The sequence below is a fragment of the Equus caballus genome, chromosome 23 (genome assembly GCF_041296265.1).
Source record: "Equus caballus isolate H_3958 breed thoroughbred chromosome 23, TB-T2T, whole genome shotgun sequence".
Classification (NCBI taxonomy): Eukaryota; Metazoa; Chordata; class Mammalia; order Perissodactyla; family Equidae; genus Equus; species Equus caballus.
In genome coordinates this window covers 21,901,065-21,921,718 of record NC_091706.1, presented here as the reverse complement: position 1 = coordinate 21,921,718, position 20,654 = coordinate 21,901,065, and the positions used below count along the sequence as shown (strand labels likewise).

General features: G+C 40.6%; 1 long non-coding RNA gene across 1 annotated transcript in view; it reads left to right on the top strand.

Moving 5' to 3' along the window:
- Window positions 1–20,654, top strand: part of LOC102147588 (uncharacterized) — a 452,754-nt gene that overhangs the window by 415,215 nt on the left and 16,885 nt on the right. The window contains exons 26-27 of the long non-coding RNA XR_011431371.1: window positions 8,956–9,158; window positions 9,713–9,768. This is a non-coding gene — a long non-coding RNA (uncharacterized lncRNA). The remainder of the gene's footprint in view (window positions 1–8,955; window positions 9,159–9,712; window positions 9,769–20,654) is intronic.

Genomic DNA, 20,654 nt, shown 5'->3' with positions numbered 1-20,654 from the left:
AATGAAAGGGAGATGTTTTGATAAATGCATCATTAGGCAATTTCATTGCTGTGTGAACATCACACAGTGTACTTACACAAACCTAGGTGGTAGAGCCTACTACACACCTAGGCTATGTGGTGCTACCCGTATGGGACCACTGTCACATACGTGGTCCATCAGTGACCGAAACATCGTTAATATTGTTACGTGGTGCGTGACTGTGGTGGATGACAATGACACAATGGAGTACCATTTTCAAGGCTTCTAAAATGTAGCTGGGAGGCCATTAAGGAAGTTGATCTCCAAGGTGAGAACCACTGCTGTACTTAAAGCTCAGTTCTCAGCATATCACCCCTTTGCCCAATACCCTTGATGGCCTTCCTGCCAACAACCACATGAGTGCCTGTGTGTGTGTGTGTGTGTGTGTGTTTGCGCGCGCACGCGCCCTTCTATCCAAGGCCTTCTGCAGTCAAGCACCAGCTCATGTGTCCCCACGCAGGGAGGTGTGTTCCACAGTCATCCTAATGGGTTACCTGCTATTCCCTCTGCTCTCCTGCCGCCTCTCTCTGTTAATGTTGGGTCCTCTGCTAGAAATACCCACCTCCTCCCTCTCCTTGTAGAAACCTTACTCATTCTTTAAGGCTCACTTAAAAATTAATATTTATCTAAGGAATCCATACTTGTGCCTTTAAAACCAAATAGTACTGAAGGCTTTATAAAGAAGCGTGACGGGCCCTCCCCAACCTCACAACCCCAGTCCTTTCTATCCCCCCACTTCCATTCCCCGTGGAAACCACTTTAGCCATTTCTATCGTAGCTGTTCTTGTGTTTACCTCCATTTATATAACTAGTACGCGAATACTTGTATTTAAAAGTAATTTTAAAATATTAGATACTAACTTCTTGCCGTGGTAGATAAAATGTGAGTAGGTAAAATTGCAGGTGGATGAAATTTGGTCGACACCTCCTTCCCGTCTTCACTCTTCTCAGTCTGTCCTCACTTAAATCTTTATTCATGCAAAGTTCATCTTGGCGTGGAAGGTGACCCCTTTCCTGGAACGTGTTCAGAGACTGCTCCTCCCCTGCTCCCACAGAGCTGTGTATCTCTCTTAGTGCACTGTTCCCCTTGCCCTTCCACGTTGGAGTTATCTATAGAACAGGTCAAACAACTGTGGTCTTTACTGCTGTGTGCCCGATATTGGTAAACCCTGCTCTTCTTCCCTGTCCCTCGCCATCTCTATACCTCTCTGCTTTGCCGGTCTCTGGGTGGGGGGAAACCAAAGTGGGTACTTCATGTGTGCCCTGAAAGGCTGGGACGCTGGTCGTTCACTCTGCTCTCTCTTTCCCTGAAAGGAGAGCTCTTTCTAGCTGAGGAGTTCCCTCTTAGCACTGAGTAATGCCAGCTTAAAGGACGGGGTGATGCAGGCAAAATGAAGCTGTTCTTCTTTCTCTTTATGTGTGGCTATTCTCACATTTTTTGTTCTGCTATGTTGCTAAAGTTTCTTAAGGGGGCTTTAGAGCTCTCCCAGAACTCTTTTTGACCATGGGTAGGTAGCAGTCTAATTGTTGATCTTTCTGGGAGGACAGAGGCTAAGATCTCCTACTCCCCCATCTTGGTGACATCACTCACTAACACATCGTTCAGGATTTTTCATTTATATTCATGAGGGATAGTGGTCTTGTCTTTGCATGTGATGTCTTCACTTGCCGTTGAAATCAAGGTAACTCTGGCCTAATAGAATGATGTGAGACCAGCTCTCTCTTTCGATATTTTCTGAAATAGATGGTGAGAGATTGGGATTATTTTCTCCATTAATAGTCAATGGAATTCACCAGTTGAGTCATCCGAATCTGGGCTTTTCTTCCCTGAAAGGGTTTTAATTACTAATTTAATTTTCCTGTTGGTTACAGATCTATGGAGATTTTCTATTTCTCTTTGAGTCAGTTTTGGAAATTTGGATCTAAGAATTTGCCAATATCTTATAAATTGTCTAATTTGTGGCATAAAGTTGTTCATAATATGCTCTTATGATCCTTTAATTTCTCTGTGGGTGGCCCTTTATAATTTCTGATTTTCTTAAATTCTATCTTCTCTCTTCCTTGGGGATGCTAGCTAAGGGATTGTCAACTTTATCTGGTAAACAGCCAATTTCTGGTTTTATTGATCTTTGTGTTTTGTATTTCACAGGCATGTGTTCTAATCTTTTGTATTTCCTTTCTTTTGCTTGTTTTCAGTTTGGTTTATTTTCCTTTCTTTCCTTTCTTAGGGTAGGAACTTAAATTATTGATTTGAGACTTTCCTCTCTTCCACTATAGGTGTTTAATACTATAAATTTCTCTCTAAGTACTGCTTTAGGCACATCCCGTAGACTTTGATATTGTATTTTTTAAATTTTCATTCACTTCAAAGTACTTTCAAATTTTGTTCCCAGTTTATTCTTTGACTCATGTGTTATTCAGCTGGGTGTCATTTAAGTTCCAAATGTTTGTGGATATCCCAGATATAGTCCATTCTTGATAGCTCACATTCCATTGTGGTTGGAGAACATATTTTATATTATTTCATTCTTGCTAAATCTGTTGAATTTATTTTATGGCTGAGTACACGGTCTATCCTGGAGCATGTTCCATGTGCTATTGAAAAGAATGTGTATTTGGTAGTCATTGAGTGCAGTGATCTATACACGTCACTTAATTTAATTCGGTTGATAGTGCTGTTCAAGTCTTTTATAACCTTGCTGATTGTCTTTCCTCTTTTTAATCCATTATGGACAGGAGGCAGTTGAAATTTCCAAGTATTGTTGTTGAATTGTCTCTTTCTCCTTTCATTTCTGTCAAGTTTTACTTCACGTATCTTGAAGCTCTGTAGTTACATTTGTAAGCATTGATAATTTTTATATCTTTCTGATGTATGGACATTTTGTCATTTGCATATGTGCCTCTTTGCTTCCAATAATATTTCTTGTTTTAAAATCTACATTGTCCAGTATTAATACAACCCTCTAGCAATCTTTTGGTAACTATTTGTATGATATGTCTTTTCCATCCTTCTAGTTTCAACGTCTGTTTGTCTTTGAATCTAAGATGTGTCTTTTGTAGATCACATAGAGTTGGATCTTGCTTTATTATTCATTTTCCCAATCTCTGTCTTCTAATGGGTTTTTTTAGACCATTCACATTTAGTGCAGTTATTGATAGGATCAGAGTTACATTTACCATTTTGCTATTTGTTTTCTATGTCTTCAGGCTTCTTTGACCTCTGTCCTTCCTTTATTAACTTCTTTTGTGCTAAATAAATCTTTCAGGACATCATTTTAATTCCTCTATTGAATATTTTTTACTGTTTTTGAGCTATTTTCCTAGTGTCTGTGCTAGGGATTCCAATATGCATTTTAACTCACTATGGTCTATTTCAAACGAATATTAACTTAATTCCTATGAAATATGGGATGTTTCCTCCAATGTAACTCTATTACTTTCCCCTCTTGTGCTATTATTTTTATATATATTATATCTATGTATGTTACAAAACCAATACTACAATGTTACAATTATTTCTTTGTACAATCTCGTGTCTTTTAAAGAATTTAACAGAAGAAATGAGAAAATATATTTATAGATTTTTTTTTTAAAACCCAGAAATTTATTACTTCTGGCTCTCTTAATTTCTTCCAGCTGATTCGAGGTACTGTCTGATGTCATTTTCTTCCAGCCCAAAGAATTTCCTTTAGTATTTCTCACAATTCAGTTCTGATATCAAGAAATTCTTCCAGTCTTTTTAAATTTAAGAATGTCCTTATTTTACCTTTATACTTAGTGGATAGTCTTGCCGGATAAAAAAAATTCTTCGTTACCATTTTTTCTTTCAGTATTTTGAATATGCCATTTCTCTGCCTTCTAGGGTCTCTTTTCTCTGATGAGCAGTTAGATATTATTTACGTTGATGCTCTCCTGTACATGTTCAGTTGTTTTGCTCTTTCTTCTTTTAAGATTTTCTCTTTGTGTGTGGCTTCCAACAGTTTGACTATGATGTGTCCAGGTAAAACTATATCTTTGTATTTATCCTACTTGGAGTCCAGTAAGCTTCTTGGATGTGTAAATTAACATTGTTTCATCAACTTTGGGAAGTTTGGGACATTATTCCTTCAAAAAATTACAAGAACTATTAGATCCCCAATTTGAGGAGGTGTATTAGATGAGATTTGGGACATTTACTGGGAAAGTCCGGGAACCTGGAAATTGGAATGATTACATGTATTTGGATTCAGATATAGCTGAACTCATTGGGCACAATGAGTCTCCCTTGATTTCATAAGCAGTTGTTTCTCCCTGTGTGAGGCTGTTCCTTCATTGCTGGTATTCAACTATACGATGAATCTCAAAATCATTATCCTGAGTGAAAAAAAAAAGCCACACAAAAATACACTGTATGATTCCTTTTGCATGAAACCCTAAAAAGATAAAGCTAATCTAATATTGACAGGCATAGAGAGAAACAGTTCCCAGATGGAGGTGTCTGAAAAGTTTGAAAAGTGATCCAATATACTGGGGCTCTCAATGGATTGCCTCAATTACTCACTCAGATAAGGTGTGAATACGAGAATATCTTCAAGAGGGACATTATGTTCCTCAATATTTTATCAAATGATCACTACCCATATGAGGGTGAATGCCAGGTAAGTACACCTCCCCCAATTACTGCTAGGATGGACTCAGTGTGAGGTCAAGATTAAGGTGAAGAAATTGTATTCCTTCACTTACGTGGATTTACCGAGCATCCAGGAAGCCCAAAGTTATTATCAGAGGAGAGGGATATGGTCAAACATATACTCCTGCTTGGTCAGAACAGATATTCTATACTCTGTGCACTTTGCCTGGCAGGTGTACACTTGCCTCTGCACAGCTTTGAGGCTTATTAGACAGTTCAAGTTTGTTCTACCTGCCACACTCTCTGCAATTTTAAGGCCTTTAAGGTATACTAAAAGTCACTGCTTTGAGGAGCTTAGAAAAAGAAGTGAAGAGTAACTGAATTCTGACAGTGTCTCTCTCACTTCTCTCTCTCTCTCTCTCAATCCGAAGGGGTGAGCCTAGTATAAGTTACCCCTGAAAGAGGATACACACTATCCTCAGGCCCTGTCCGAACTTGCTTACTGGCTCCAGGCCCATAATGGGAATAAAAAACCAGCTATGTTCAGAGTAAAACTGCAAGAAATCCAGAAATTAGAAAACCAAACCCACAAAAGGAGCTCAAGATCTTGCCCAACAAAGCAGAAACCAGGTAGCACATAAGGGGGTGGATCCTTATCATATTAGATTAGGAAGGATGAATTATGTTTGGATAGGCTCAAATTAATCAATATGAGCATACTCCCTGTGGACTCAGGAGCAGCCCATGTTGCATTTCATACCAATGAAATATGTATTTTCTCTAATGGGATACTGACAAATGTTTTTTAAAACTCTTAGAGTGTTTCTCATGTGCAGCCATCTTTTGTGGTGACATGAAGGGATCGGTGGTGGTGGCTCTTGGATCATGAAGTTCATTGAAATGAAACAGATGGGTATTCTACTGAGATGCTTCCTGAGATCTATATCTATATGCATGTGAAATTCTGGATCTTGTGGGCCAAAAACGAACACAAATCACCACAACAGGGATTCAGATTCTCTTTCTAAATCCTTGATATATCCTACTTTATAGACAGGAGGCTTTGACTAAAGGGAAGGCTGGGTCCCTTTGACAAAATTCCTCATAACTGGGTCACAAGAATATACAATTAAACATTCCCCAAAAGTCCCCAAGGGAGACCTGTGGCCACATACCCATCAACTCTCCTTCAAACTGGGTTTCCAGTGTATGGTGGCATCATTGGAAATTATGGCTGCTACAATTGCAGTCTCACTTAGGGGTGGTTCTGAAACGTGTGGTGAAAAAAATCTTCCCAGTGGGTAGAGTTCAAGGAGGTATATTTAGTTCACTTTGTGAAGAACTGACATGTGCTTGAGTTTCGATTTATACTGATTTATGTCCAGTAGCTCAGTGAGTTGACAGGTAGTAGGGGGCTAAACAAGAATAAGAGTGGAAAATTGGTGACAAAAAGGTCTAGAAGAGACATATGTGGATGGAATTCTAAGAATAGGTATTGAATGGGGTTTATAAATGCTTAACGGAGGATAGGATATCAGAGGGAAGAGAACAAGTGAGGTGTTGGGTATTTATTCCTTTGGCTCTCCGTGCTGAGCCATGTAATGGGCATTCACAATGTTTCTCTTCCTAAGACCACAGCTCTCATAAGGGTGGCCTCTTGTGCTAAGTTCTGATAACGTTACCTACTCTCACTGCAGCCCTGGGGGTGATAATAACTCTCTACCAACACTAGTTACAGGATGCTTCACTAACCCTACCCACATTTTTAGAGCCCTATTTATTAGACTCTCCTCAAGTGTCCCATGGTTTCTTGACAACTGACACCTGTTTCTCGAGGGGACCCTGACTAATAGGCCCCACAACAACCCTGATCATAAGCTCCATGGGGGTAGGGAATTTACTCTCTTTTATTTGATGTTGCTATCCCAGCACCTAGAATGATGTTGATTGTACAGTCAGTTTTCAATAAATGTTTGTTAAGTGACATATGTTGTGACCACTTTCTCTCCTTCGTGATCTTTATGTGAAAGTCTATTATGATTGATTTAATATAGTTTAACCAGCATTCTTGTGCTTTTATCTGTAATTTGCTAAAGAATGACAAAGAATTATAAAGGTCAGCGAAAAGCAAGCAAACTTGTCGCTATGTGCATGGAAATCCAAGATATTTAACACAAAAATTTATGAAACAATAAGAGAAATCAGCAAGAAGCAATGTTAATGTATGAAACCCAACAGATTTCCTATAAACATCCACCCCTGGAGCACCTGTGCAGACCCTCAGTAGAATCTGCACACTGGGCCCCAGGCGCGCCAGGATGGGGCTCAGGGGTTGGTGGGTCCGGCGGCTGTAAAGGAACAGGGTGGAGGTTAGGTCCCAGGTTGAAAAATTGTAAAATTATAATTTTACAGCTATGTAATTTAACTACTTCAGTCGTCATGTCTTTTTCTTTTTACAAAGTCAATTTTCCTACATAACTCCCAATTTTTTTCACACCATCTAAGTAATATTTTAATATTTTCCATATCCAATCCGTATTCAAATTTCCCCGACTACCTCCAAATGACTTATGAAAACAAAAAATGCTGTTTTAATCGGGAGCCAATAGCGGACTACACTTTGCCTTTGACAGCAGAGTTCAGGCTTAACCCTTAACCTCTTCGGGCTCGGAGGACCCTGGGCAGGAGAGATTTAAGAACACCATCCTCCCGCTTTCGCGGAAAGGCCAAGAGTGACTTGAAATGTAGACGCGGAAGCCTAGGGGAAATGTAGTTTTAAATAGGTGAGGTTCACCGCCTGGACTCTGGGAAGGGGACGCCACGCTCCTTCTGCGCATGTGCAGCCGTAGCCTCCTCGTTCGTCTTCTCAGGACTCCAGAGAACCGTTGGGGAACTTTGGGGTGTGCTCGGAAAAGGCAGGGTGCGCACCTAGGGCGAGGGACTAGCTGGGAAGGGTGTGCCGGTGCTTGGGGATGGGAGCAGGAAGTGTCTGAGACCTCGTCGCCCCCCGCGGCGGCGTATAAACCCGGGCGGGCCGCCAGAGCGGGTAAGGCCGATGGGGGAGACCCCGGCCCTCGGGCTCCCGGGGCGCAGGTGTTCGGGGCGGTCCTGGGTGCCCGAGGATCGTGTGACCGGCCCGCCTGCAGCCCGACCGGAGAGAAGCCCGTGTCGGCGGCGGTGGGTGCGGGAGGGAGGAGTGCGTTTATCAGGCGGACGGTGACCGTGGGTCTGCGGTGGAGCCCGAGCTCTGGAGCACTACAGGCCCGGTCAGTGCGAGCTCTGTCACCTGTAAGCAGGGGCGACAGAAGGAACCTGGGCGAGAGTCAGGGTTCTCATCTATGAATACTAATAGTGATTGTTTCACGGCGACGTTTGGAAACATAGATCACTATTTTAGACAAGTGCCAGGTCGGAAGCCTTAAGTAAGTGACAACTGCTGTTATAGTTAGAGGACGCTTTGTTGTTTTACTGGATAGTTTAATGGACCCTGACAACCACTTCACCAGAAACCGAGGCTCGGCTCGGTGGCCCGATGTGCTCGAGTCAGGAGCTCCCAGCCAGGGAATTTGGATTCGAGGGCAGGTGTGCTTCGCTTCAGTCTCAGGCTTTGTCTGATGTCACACCTGCCCAAGACTGGCATTACAGCCTTCACAGCACTTAGGAACGTGGCCTGTCCCTGCGTCCCCAGGGATGTTAAGGAAAGGATGTGGATGGAATCCCACCGTGTGTCACATGTATCCTGGGATTTCTAGTGTCACTTCAGGTCCCTTGGGTCAGACAGAGGCGTCTGGCCCCCTCTGCATCGTCAGGCTTTCTGTCCTTGAAGTCGAATGTTATAATGAATTCCAAGAGTCAGGCTTTTTGCCCCTGAAATGAATTTATTTCTCAGATCCATGTCCCAGTTGCCTTGAAACAAACCAGCCCTTGTGAGGCGGGAAGCAGGGGGCCTCTGTGAGGGAGTCTTAGCTGGAAGAGAGCGTCCCTCTGACCTTAGACCTCTCTCCAGAGCTTCAGAGCAGAGACAAGAGCCCAGAAAGGAGCAGATGCTAGATTTGCAAGATCAGAAGCAGGTCTTGATCCCCCTGCCCAGAATGAACCAGACTTGATGATGATGCCACCTTCAGGAGCCACCACACTGTGTGACAGTGGGGCATCTGGGCCGTCCCTGGGAAGAAGAGGTGAGCTGGGGTGGCCCAGGGGCAGGCTGCTCAGGAAAGGCTGCTTTGTTGGAGAGCCGTGAGGGCAAGGTCTGGGGGTAAGGGACAACCAGGCAGAGGGAGGAAGTTCTGTCTCCAGTCCCCTTAAATGGCCCCCGCTCTTTACAGATGCGCTGCTGTCACACATGTCCACCACCACATGTGACATTAGTGACGTTATCCTGATGTCACAGGATCCAAGAATGATGATCTGTGAAGAGTTTTCCAAGGTCACCTACTTCTAACTCTTGAAAGATTTAAAGACATTGGGCCTGAAAATTTCAGTGACTTGTCCAGGGAAACGCAGTTTGTGACAGTTCACTCTCTCACAGGTAAGTTACCAACAGCATCTATCGAAAGGGCCTTTTGAGAAATACTTCCCAGCTGAAATGAACAGTTAAAAATTCCTGCCTTAAATCACCCCATCTCTTTTACTAGGCTTTCCGTGGATTGTGTATACCTGGGGTTAAATAATATTACTGAGAAAAATAGATAAATGATGCATACTGAGTTATTTTTCTGCTAAGTTAACTTTAATGAAGGAATAGTGTCTTGTCGTTTGGCGTACTTTAATTCAACTAATCGGCTGTTTTGATTTCTTTCTGTTATTCAGAAGGACGCATGCGTTATTGTTAAATCAATCGAGTAAAGTTTGTGTTCACTCAGTAAAAAGCTGCAGATTTCAGCTCCATGGTCATTTCAGAATCACACAAAGACAGGTGTTGCTGCCTGTCCATGATCCTTCTTGTGCCTTTTCAAGGCCCAGAGGGCCCTGTGCCTATGGGGAGGATGATCCCCAACTGGGGTGCTGAGATTTGAGGAGGTGAATCTAAGAGCTGTAAGACAGCTAAATCTCAGGACCCCTGTCTCCTTTCTGTCCCCTCAGCTGAACCACAGTCCTCTGTACTCGCCCAGGAGCCCCAGAGAGTGAACATCCCTCAGGTGAGCTCTTTATTCATTCCCCGCTTTATATTGTAATGGATTTATAAGGTTCAGCAGGATCCATGCATTGAAGGAAAAGGAGAAGTAGAAATAGTAGAAATCAAGTCAGTGTTGAGGAAAAATATACCGTGTTTTACTATTAATGGTGATGTTAGCTGTTAGCTTTGAGTGGGTAACCTTGTCAGGGGAAGTAGTTTCCCACTAAGCTACCTGTTTCAATCTCTTTACTTGTGATCGGGCTATTCAGATTCTCTGTTTCTTCTTGATTCAGTTTTGGGAAGTTGTATGAGTCTTAGAATTTATCTGTTTCTTCTAGATTGTCCAGTTTGTTGCTATATAGTTTTTCATAGTATTCTCTTATAATCCTTTATATTTCTGTGGTATCTGTTGTAATTTCTCCTCTTTCATTTCTAATTTTATTTATTTGAGCCTTCTCTCTTTTTTTCTTAGAGAGTCAGGCTAAGGGTTTGTCAATTTTGCATACCTTCTCAAAGAACCAGTTCTTTGTTTCACTGATCTTTTCTGCTGGTTTTTTTTTTTTTTTTTTTGGTTTCAATTTCATTTATTTCTGCTCTGATTTTTATTATTTCCCTCCTTCGGCTGACTTTGGGCTTTGTTGGTTCTTCATTTTCTAACTGTATTTTAAGATTGCCTATTTGAGATCTTTCTTGTTTTTTAAGCTGGGCCTGTATTGCTCTGAATTTCCCTCATAGGACCACTTTTTCTGCATCCCATATGAGTTGGTGTGGTGTATTTTCATTTTCATTTGTCTCCAGATATTTTTTGATTTCTCTTTTAATTTCTTCAATGATCCCTTGGTTGTTCAGTAGCATGTTGTGTAGTCTCCACATATTTGTCACTTTCCCAGCTTTTTTCCTGTAGCTGATTTCTGGTCTCATAGCATTTTGGTCAGAAAAGATGCTTGATGTGATTTCCATCTTCTTAAATTTATTGAGGCCTGTCTTGTTTCAAAACATATGGTCTGTCCTTAGAATGCTCCATGTGCACTTGAGAAGAATGTGTATTCTGCTATTTTTGGATAGAATGATCGAAAAATATATGTATTAAGTCCATCTCGTCTAGTTTTTCATTTAATTCCACTATTTCCTTGTTAACTTTCTGTCTGGATGATCTATCCATTGATGTAAGTAGAGTGTTGGGGCCCCCTACTATGTTGTTGTTAATATCTCTTTTTAGGTCTGTTAATAGTTGCTTTATGTACTTTGGTACTCCTTTGTTGGGGACACGTATATTTATAAGTGTTATGTCTTCTTGTTGGAGCGTCCCTTTTATCATTGTATGCTGCCCCTCTTTGTCTCTCATTGCCTTTTTTATCTTGAAGTCTACTGTGTCTGATATAAGTATTGCAATAACTGCTTTCTTTTGTTTGCCGTGAGCTTAGAGTATCATCTTCCGTCCCTTCACTCTGAGCCTGTGTTTGTCTTTAGAGCTAAGAGTGTTTCCTGGAGGCAGCATATCGATGAGTCTTGTTTTTCAATCCATCCCACCACTCTGTCTTTTGATTGGAGAATTCAATCCATTTACATTTAGAGTGATTATTTATATATAAGGGCTTAATGCTGCCATTTTATCACTTGTTTTCCAGTTCTGTATTTCCCTCGTTTCTCGTCTTGTGTATTTTGGACTGCCAGTTCAGTTCGGTAGTTGTCTATGATGGTTTTCTCAGTGTTCTCTTTTTTGTGTGTGAGGAAGACTGGCCCTGAGCTAGCATCGGTAAGCAATCTTCCTCTCTTTTAGCTTGAGGAAGATTGTTGCTGAGCTAACATCGGTGGCAGTCTTCCTCTGTGTTTTGTATGTGGGATGCCAGCACAGCAGGGCTTGATGAGAGATGCATAGGTCTGTGCCTGAGACCTGAAGCTGCAAACCCTGGGTGGCTGAAGCAGAGCATGCGAACTTAACCATTATGCCACTGGGACAGCCCCTCAGTTTTCTTTTTTTCGTATCATTTGTGTCTCTGTTCTGATTATTTGTTTAGTGGTTACCATCAGGTTTGTATAAAAAATCTCGTAGATGAGATATACAATGTTCCGATAGCCTCTCATTTCCTTGGTCTAAGCCAGTTCCATCCCTTTCCTCTTCCTCTGATTTGTTGGTCATAACATATTCTGTTTTGTGTAGTGATTTTGTGGTTAAAATCACAAGATGATAGTTATTTTTGATGTTTTCCTTCCCTTCCTCTTTAATGTCGTAATTAAGTTTTTGCTAACCTGTTCTGGTAGAGAGCTGCAATTTTCGGACTTTGGCTGCCTATTTATCTCGTTGCTCAAGGCTTTGTGAACTCTTTTTTTTCTTTTTCAGGTATGAAGGTCTTCTTGAGCATTTCCCGTTTGGGGTGTCTTGTGGCGATGAACTACCTCAGCTTTCGTTTATGTGGGAAAGTTTTTATTTCTCCACCATATCTGTAGGATATTTTTCCCTGGATAGAGTATTCTTGACTGCAGGTTTTTGTCTTTCAGAATTTTGGATATCTCCTTCTACCTTCTCGTAGCCTGTAAAGATTCTGCTGAGAAATCTCCTGAAAGTTTGATATGGTCTTTGTAAGTTATTTTCTGCGGCCTTGCTGCCTTTAAAAATATTTCTTCTTTGTCACTGACTTTTGCCAGTTTTCCTACTCTATGCCTTGGAGTAGGTCTTTTTACATTGATGTAATCAGAAGTGCTGTTAGCGTCTTTTACTTGTAATTCCAGCTCCTTTCCCAGGTCTGAACAGACTTTCTACTCCTTTCTCCCTCCCTTCTCCCTCTATAATACCCATAGTTTTTATGTTGCATTTCCTAATTGAATCAGATATTTCTCAGAGAATTTCTTCGTTTCTTTTTAGTCTTAATTCTCTCTCCTCCTCCATCTGAAGCCTTTCTGTATTTCGGTCCTCCAGATTGCTAATTCCGTCTTCCATAATGTCAGCTCTGTAATCCAGGGTATCCAGATTTTTCTTTATCTCATTGTGTTTTTCATCTCCAACATTTCTGATTGGTTTCTCTTTATAGGGTCAATCTCTTTTGTGAAGTCTTCCCTCTGTTTCTTAATTTTATTCCTGATTTAATTGAACTATCTGAATTTTCTTGTAACTCGAGTTTTTTAATGTTAGTAGCTATTTTGAATTCTCTGTCGTTTACATTGTAAATTTGTGTGCCTTCAGGATTGATTTCTAGGTGCTTTTCAGTTTCCTTCTGGTCTGGACTATTAATATATTTCTTGCTACTATTTGATGGGGTAGGTTTGTGCCTTCGCATAGATAGTATCTGGTTGCAGATTCCACCTGCCACCACTGGAGGAGGTTCAGGAGCTGTGTATTCTGAGCCTGCTGTGATCCCTGGTGTCTGTGCTTGTCCTTTGGAATCTATGCTGACAGGACCCATCTGCGATTGCCTGCTTGTAGCTGCTGCTTTGCTAATGTACGCACGGGCACTCTAGAGGGGGTCCCTTGCTCTGGCTGTCTGGCTGAGCTTGTGAGCCCAGCAGGGGGAGGGGCACTTCTTTTGCATGTGCCATCCCGTGGGTGTTCTCTCTTTGCCCTCGCTGTCTGTCCTCCTGGCGTGCTGGCTTCATGAAGACAGCCCCACAATAGCTTAGCCTCCTCTGTGGAGCTTTCCTATGGGATGTGAGGGAACTTGGAGAGTGAAGGCATTCCCACAGAGTCTCCCCCCAGGCCCCTCTTTTCTCAGAGCTGTGCATGGTCCTGTGCCCTAGGTCATTGCTGGGGAGGGAGGGGAGATCCCCTTACTTCCTCCTTCTTCCTCCTGGGGGGGTCCAGCACCTCCACCTTCAGACATATGGCTGCATGGGTCTCTCAGATGTCTTTTGTGTTGTGTGCCTGTCCTCTGTTGCTTTATGAATATCCTTTTCATTGTTTCTTAGGGAGGAGAGTCTAAGGGAAGAGCTCACTCCGCCGTGATGCTGATGTCATGCCTGGTCATTCTACTTTTAAGTTTTTGAGGAACGTCTGTACTGTTTTCCACAGTGGCTGCACCAATTTACATTCCCACCAGCAGTGTCTGAGGGCTCCCTTTTCTCCACATCCTCTCCAACACTTCTGTTTTCTTTGTAAAGATTGGCACCTGAGCTAACATCTGTTGTCTATCTTTTTTTCCTTCTTGTTCTCCCAAAACGCTCCCAGTACATAGTTGTGTATTCTAGTTGTATGTCGTTCTGGCTGTGCTGTGTGGGATGCCACCTCAGCATGGCTTGATGAGTGGTGCCGTGTCCAGGCCCAGGATCCAAACCGGCAAAACCCTGGGCCCCTGAAGTAGCGCACACGAACTTAACCACTCGGCCATGGCACTGGCCCCTCTCCAACACTTCTTATTTCTTGTCTTTTTAATCATAGCCATTCTGATGGGCATGAGGTGATATCTCATTGTGGTTTTGATTTGTATTTCTCTAATAAGTAGTGATGTTGAACATCTTGTCATGTGCCTGTTGGCCATCTGTATATCTTTGGGAAAATGTCTGTTCAAATCCTCTGCCCATTTCTTGACTAAGTTTGTTCTTTTGTTGTTGAGTTCTTTATATATTTTGGATGGCAACCCCTTATTGGATAAATGATTTGCAGATATCTTCTTCCAATTGCTGGTTGTCTTTTCATTTTATTGATGTTTCCTTTGCCATACGGACGCTTTTTAGTTTGATGTAGTCCCATTAGCTTATTTTTTCTTTTGTTTCCCTTTCCTGAGGAGACATATTCAAAAAGATACTGCTAAGAATGATAGCAAAGAGCTTACTGCCTACATTTTCTTCTTTGGAGTTTTATGGTTTCAGGTCTTACATTCAAGTCTTTAATCCATTTTGAGTTAATTTTTGTGCATGGTGTAAGGTAATGGTCTACTTTCATTCTTTTGCGTGTGGCTGTCCGTTTTCCCAACAGTGTTTATTGAAGAGACTTTCCCTTCTCCATTGTATGTTCTTAGCTCCTTTGTTGAAAATTGGCTGTTCCTAAATGTATGGGTTTATTTCTTGGCTATCATATCTGTTCCATTGATCTGTGTCTGCTTTTCTGCCAGTATCGTGCTGTTTTGATTAATACAGCTTCGTAGTATACTTTGAAATTAGGGAATGTGATGCCTCCAGCTTTGTTCTTTTTTCTCTGGAGTGCTGTGGCTCTTTGGGGACATTTGTTGTTTCCAATAAATTTTAGAATTCTTCTTTCTATTTCTCTGAAAAATGTCATTGGGGTTTTGATAGGGATTACATTGAATCTGTAGATTGCTTTAGGTAATATGGACTTTTTCACTATGTTAGTTCTTCTAATCCATGAACACAGAATATCCTTCTATTTCTTTGTGTCTTCTTTAATTTCTTTCAACAATGTCTTACAGTTTCCAGTGTATAGGTCTTTCACCTCATTGGTTAAATTTATTCCTACCCACTTAATTCTTTTTGTTGTGATTGTAAATAGGATTGTATTCTTGATTCTTTATTTCTGCTAGTTTGTTTTTAGTGTTTTGATGGATTCTTTAGCGTTTTCTATATGTAAAATCTCGTCCTCCACAAGTAGTGACAGTTTTACTTCTTCCTTTCCAGTTTGAATATGTTTTATTTATTTTTCTTACTTGATTGCTCTGGCTAGGACTAAGAAGGGTGAGCGTGGGCATCCTTGTCTTGTTCCTGCTCTTAGAGGGATAGCTATCAGTTTACACCATTGAGTGTACTGTTAGCTGTTGGTTTGTCATATATGGCCTTTATTATGTTGAGGTACTTTCCTTCTATAATTATTTTATTGAGAGTTATTATCATAAATGTGTGCTGAATGTTGTCAAATGCTTTCTCTGCATCTATTGAGATGATCATGTGATTTTTATTCTTCATTTTGTTAATGTAGTTTATAACATTGATGAAGAATACTGTTGTAATCCTTTGTATTTCTGTTATATTGCTTGTGATTTCTTCTCTTTCTGATTTTATTTATTTGAGGCTTCTCTCTTTTTTTCTTATTCTACCTAAAGGTTTGTCAATTTTGTTCATATTTTCAAAGAACTAGCTCTTAGTTTCGCTGATCTTTTCTATTGCCTTTTAGTCTCCATTTCATTTATTTCAGCTCTGATCTCTAGTAGTTCCTTTGTTCTCCTGACTTGGGGCACTCCATCTTTCTTCTTTTCTGATTCTTTTGGATGTATTGTTAGATTGCTTATTTGAGATTTTTCCTGTTTCTCAAGGTAGGCCTGTGTTGCTATGAACTTCCCTCTTAGTACTGCTTTTGCTGTATCCAATAGATTTTGGTACACTGTATTTTCCTTTTCATTTGTCTCCGGATATTTTTCCATTTCTCCTTTAATTTTGTTGTTGTTCCAATAGTCAATGAATAGCACGTTGTTTAGGCTCCACATATTTGTGTCTTTTCCAGCTTTCTCCTTGTGGTTGATTTCTAGTTTCATACCATTGTGGTTGGAAAAGATGCTTGATATCTTTTCAGTGTTCTTAAGTTTATTGGGAGTTGTTTTGTTTCCCAACAAACAGTGTATCTTTGAGAATGTTTCATGTGTACTTGAGAGAAAACGTATATCTTGCTGCTTTTGGATTGAATATTCTATATGTATCTATTGAATTCATCTGGTCTAGTGTTTCATTTAAGGTCAACGTTTCTTTGTTGGTTTTTCTCTCTAGAAGACCTATCCATTGATGTAAGTGGGGTATTAAAGTTCCCTACTCTTATGGTGTTGCTGTCAGTTTCTCCCTTTAGATCTGTTAATAGTTGTTTTATAGACTTTGGTGCTTCCACGTTAAGTGCATATATATTAATAAATGTTATGTCTTCTTGATGGATTATCCCCTTTATCGTTATATAATGCCCATCTTTGTCTCTTGTCTTTTTTTGGCTTGAAGTCTATTTTGTCTGATGGACTTATGGCTACGCTCGCTTTCTTTTGGTTGTCATTTGGTTGGAGTATCATCTTCCACCCCTTCACTCTGAGCCTATGTTTTTCTTTAGAGCTGAGATGGGTCTCCTGGAGGCAGCACACTTTTGGGTCTTTTTCTTACCCTGTCCAGCCTCTCTGTCTTTTCATTGGTGCATTGAATCCCTTTACATTTAGGATGATTATTGATATATAGGGACTTACTATTGCCATTTTATCTTTTGTTTTATGGTTGCTCTATATTTCCTTTCTTTCTTTGTCCTTGTGTTTCTCACTACAATTTCAGCTTGATGGTTTTTGGTGATGTGTTTTTCAGTTTCCTCTTTTTTTATGTTTTGTGACTCTGCCCTGAATTTTTGTTTTGTGGTTACCATGAGGTTTGTATAAAAGGTCTCACAGATGAGATAGTTCTTTTTCTGCTGATAGCGTTTATGCTTCATTTGACTAGGCAAGTTCTGTCCTCTTCTTCTTCCCTTGCTGTTTTTGTTGTCAAAATTATTTCTTTCTGTATTGTGAATTTGTTACCAAATTGGAATGGTTATTGTTATTTTTAATGCATTCTTTCCCTTTAACCTTTACATCATAATTGTTTACTAACATGTTCTGATACCGAGTTGCAGTTTTCTGATTTTATCTGTTTATCAGCTTGTTTCAAGCTTTGTATCCTTTGCCTTTTCATTTCAGACAGGAGAGCTCTTTTTGACATTTCTTATAAGGCAGGTCTAGTGGCGATGGACTCCCTCAGTTTTTGTTTCCTCCTCACACTTTATTTCTCAGCTGCAGCAGTGGACCCCCAGCTGTCGCAGCACCCAAGGGCACAGAGCTGATTATTACAGTGTTGATTAATACAGTCCCTAAGTAGCTCTCGAATACTTGTACTTTTCTGCATCCTTTCTGAAACCACCCTAGTCGAAGTAAGCAACCAAGTAACTGGATGACTTTAATGACCTCATGTCTCTGATCCTCAATTTCTTGGTTTGTGAAATGAGGCAGTTAGAAGGAACACCAAGTTTCTTCCTTCTCTATATTCTGTGATTATCAGAATCTACAACTATGGAGAGACTCAGGGAAAAATCAATTCCAGTGCTTTGGGAAACCATCTCACTTTCTCCATTTAAATTAACTCTTGGGGTGACTGAGATTGTGCCTCCTATCGTCTCATAGCACTGCTCTTAAGGACAGTCTCAGAATCTTCAGGGCAACTTAAAAGAAGGCCCTTTCTCTTAAATAGGAATCTGCCTTATGCCATGTTTTGAGCTGTAGAAAATATTTTAGCATGAGATTCTAGCGTTGGTAACAAATTTACCCACATTGTTAATTCATCTGAAAGCTCCTGTTCTTGAAAATGTCCCATGTGGGGGTAAAGAAGTTCCATGTAAAGGTTTAGTCCATTTTTGTTGACAATCTCTTGAGTGTGTGTTAAAAACCTGGATAACAGGATAATGTTAATGGAGCTTGGAGGGAGGGACAGTGATGAATGAGTTTGGTTGATTTTCAGCAGTAGTAAGGTCAAAATGAAAGCAGGATAAAAGAAGAGTAGAGATTTAGGTCAGGGCTTTCTATGACAAAAAGTAAAAACCATAAGCAGATGGAAAAAGTTTAAGTGACACAGTATGACAGGTTCCACTGATGACTTTAATAGGCAGCCATTTCAGTCGCAGAGAGAGTAGACTGAAAAGTGAGGAGAAGTTTGGAAAACTCAAGGGACAAGAACCAGAAAAGCAAGGGGTCCCATCCTGTCCTGAGGATTCTTTTGGTTCTGAAGTGTGTTAGCCCAGGTGAGTGAAGACATGGGGAGGATGCTGTAGATCCTCTGAAAGGGGCATCCATCAGCTGCAGGAAGATGTGCCATCTCTCCCCAAAGCTCATTAGCAGATCAAAAGTGGGATGCTGCATTATTCTGATTAGCATTAATTTTATAATTCTAGGCGTAGAACTTTCCTCCACATGAGTCAGCCTTCACACAAAAACACAGACTCCCATGGTGTGGATAAAACACAAGTAACCTTACTGCTGCTTCCCATCTTCCAAGGACCCAGTGGGAAGGAAAACGTGATTCCCTAGCAAAGAGGGGAGTTAAGGGCTGGAGTTTTCCAGCTCTCCAAGCTGGGTGCAGGTCCCACCAATCGGGGAGAAGTGCAATGCCTTCTTTCTGGCAGACCAAGACCTTGGGAAAACGGGGTCCTCTGATCTGGTTAGGGTACACACAGTACTTCCAACAGCCACTGCAGCAGGGCAACAGCCACATTACAAGTGAGATGAGGAACGTTACCTCAGAGCGTCCCAGGGAGAGAGCATTTAGGCTCCTACCGTTTATTGGGATAACTGGCTCCTGGCCCTTTGGAAAATACCCAGTCATCCCAGGGCTAGACTTCTCAGGAAAAGTAACTTGCCAATCCCTTTAATATTTGCAACTAAAACCTATCTACACTTTGATTTGGTACATATGTTGTTGGGGCTTCATTTCAAACTGCTATATTACCAAACTGTTTCAGATAACCTTAAATCCATGGCAGTGACTTTCAAATTCTTTTGATGGCAACTCACAAAGAAAATCTATAAATTATTTTTTATCGTAAATCAGTATACACGCACACACACCAAAAGAATATAAAAATGTTATGAAACTGTTCTTATCTTTTTACATGTAATACACTCTAATATTATCTACTCCATTTTGTTTCATTGTCTTTTAAGTGCTTGTCACACCCTCTAGAATTATTTCCTAATCCACTAGTGGGTCAGGAACTGCTGTTTGAAAAACAGTATTTTAAAATTATTGGTTCCAGGTACCCTAGCCGGTAGTCTGGTATCCAGATTTGTAAAAGCCTTATTAAGATGCATCATCGAAAAGCAGTATTTGCAAAAGGACCCTCAGTCTCTATGAAGAGCACTGTCTTGGGGATTCCAACCATAAGTTACCAGATAAATAACAAGCTTTCCTTTGCAGATCTGAGATGTGAGCTCAACACCAAGTAAAAATGACGTAAAATCAGAACAAAGTTGGAAAAGGAGGACCACCTCCAAATGCAATGTGTGGTCCTTCTGGGAAACATGCAGCAGCCTAGAGTGAGGTGAGGGGGACAAAACAGAAAAAGAAAAAAAGATTAATGGAGAAAAATATCAAGCTTGTAACTTCTGTCTCCAGGCTTCACAAGGTGCCCTTGTACTTCCAAGCCTAAGAGACAGAGTGATGTTCAGCATGACTCCATAATCCTTTGGCCTTGAGAACCTCAGCAGACATCAGTTAAGTCATTTAAGGATAACTGCAAATTAAATTAGTTCATCCTAATTACGCAAAAATGATAAATTCAAATAAGCAAGGTAATTCAATTCTGAATTAAAAATTTTTTCAATCACTTGACATCTCAAATCAAAGCAAATGGGTAATGTTACCAATTATATCAATTCGACTCTACATTTCAGTACATAAACATATGATGAGCAATTAAAATTCTTATGTGATATGCATTTAACTTGTTAACATTTATGCTACAGTAGGGAACCACACTCGAGAAACAGGGTCATGTCCTTGAAAACCAAAGAAGGTTATCACAAAAGAGTCTTTGTAAGAATCCAGCAACAGAATGAGTCCCCAAAATCTATTAAGTAAACTGTCCCACAGGAAAAGTGAGGCAGATCACACTAGTAAAGGCAACACTCTGGAAGCTTATGAAATAGTTATCAAGGGAAATATTTGATACATAATAAAAATATTTAGTTTTAGGAAGCAGGATGATAGGCTCTGCTATGGTTGCACTTATGAGTACAGGACTTACATAGGAAGGAAAGAAATGGAAATTCACTGAATGTCTGTGTTTTGTCATGCATCACTAAATACCTTCGATTACATTATAGCATTGGAAAGTAGGAAGCAGAAATGTTAAATAACTTGTTGTAGGCCACACAGTAATAAATGACAGAACTAGGACTTAAACTCCATCTTCTAATTACACATCCATTATTCTTGTCACATCAATACCACTTTATCCTGAACTAGTACTCAAAATATGGT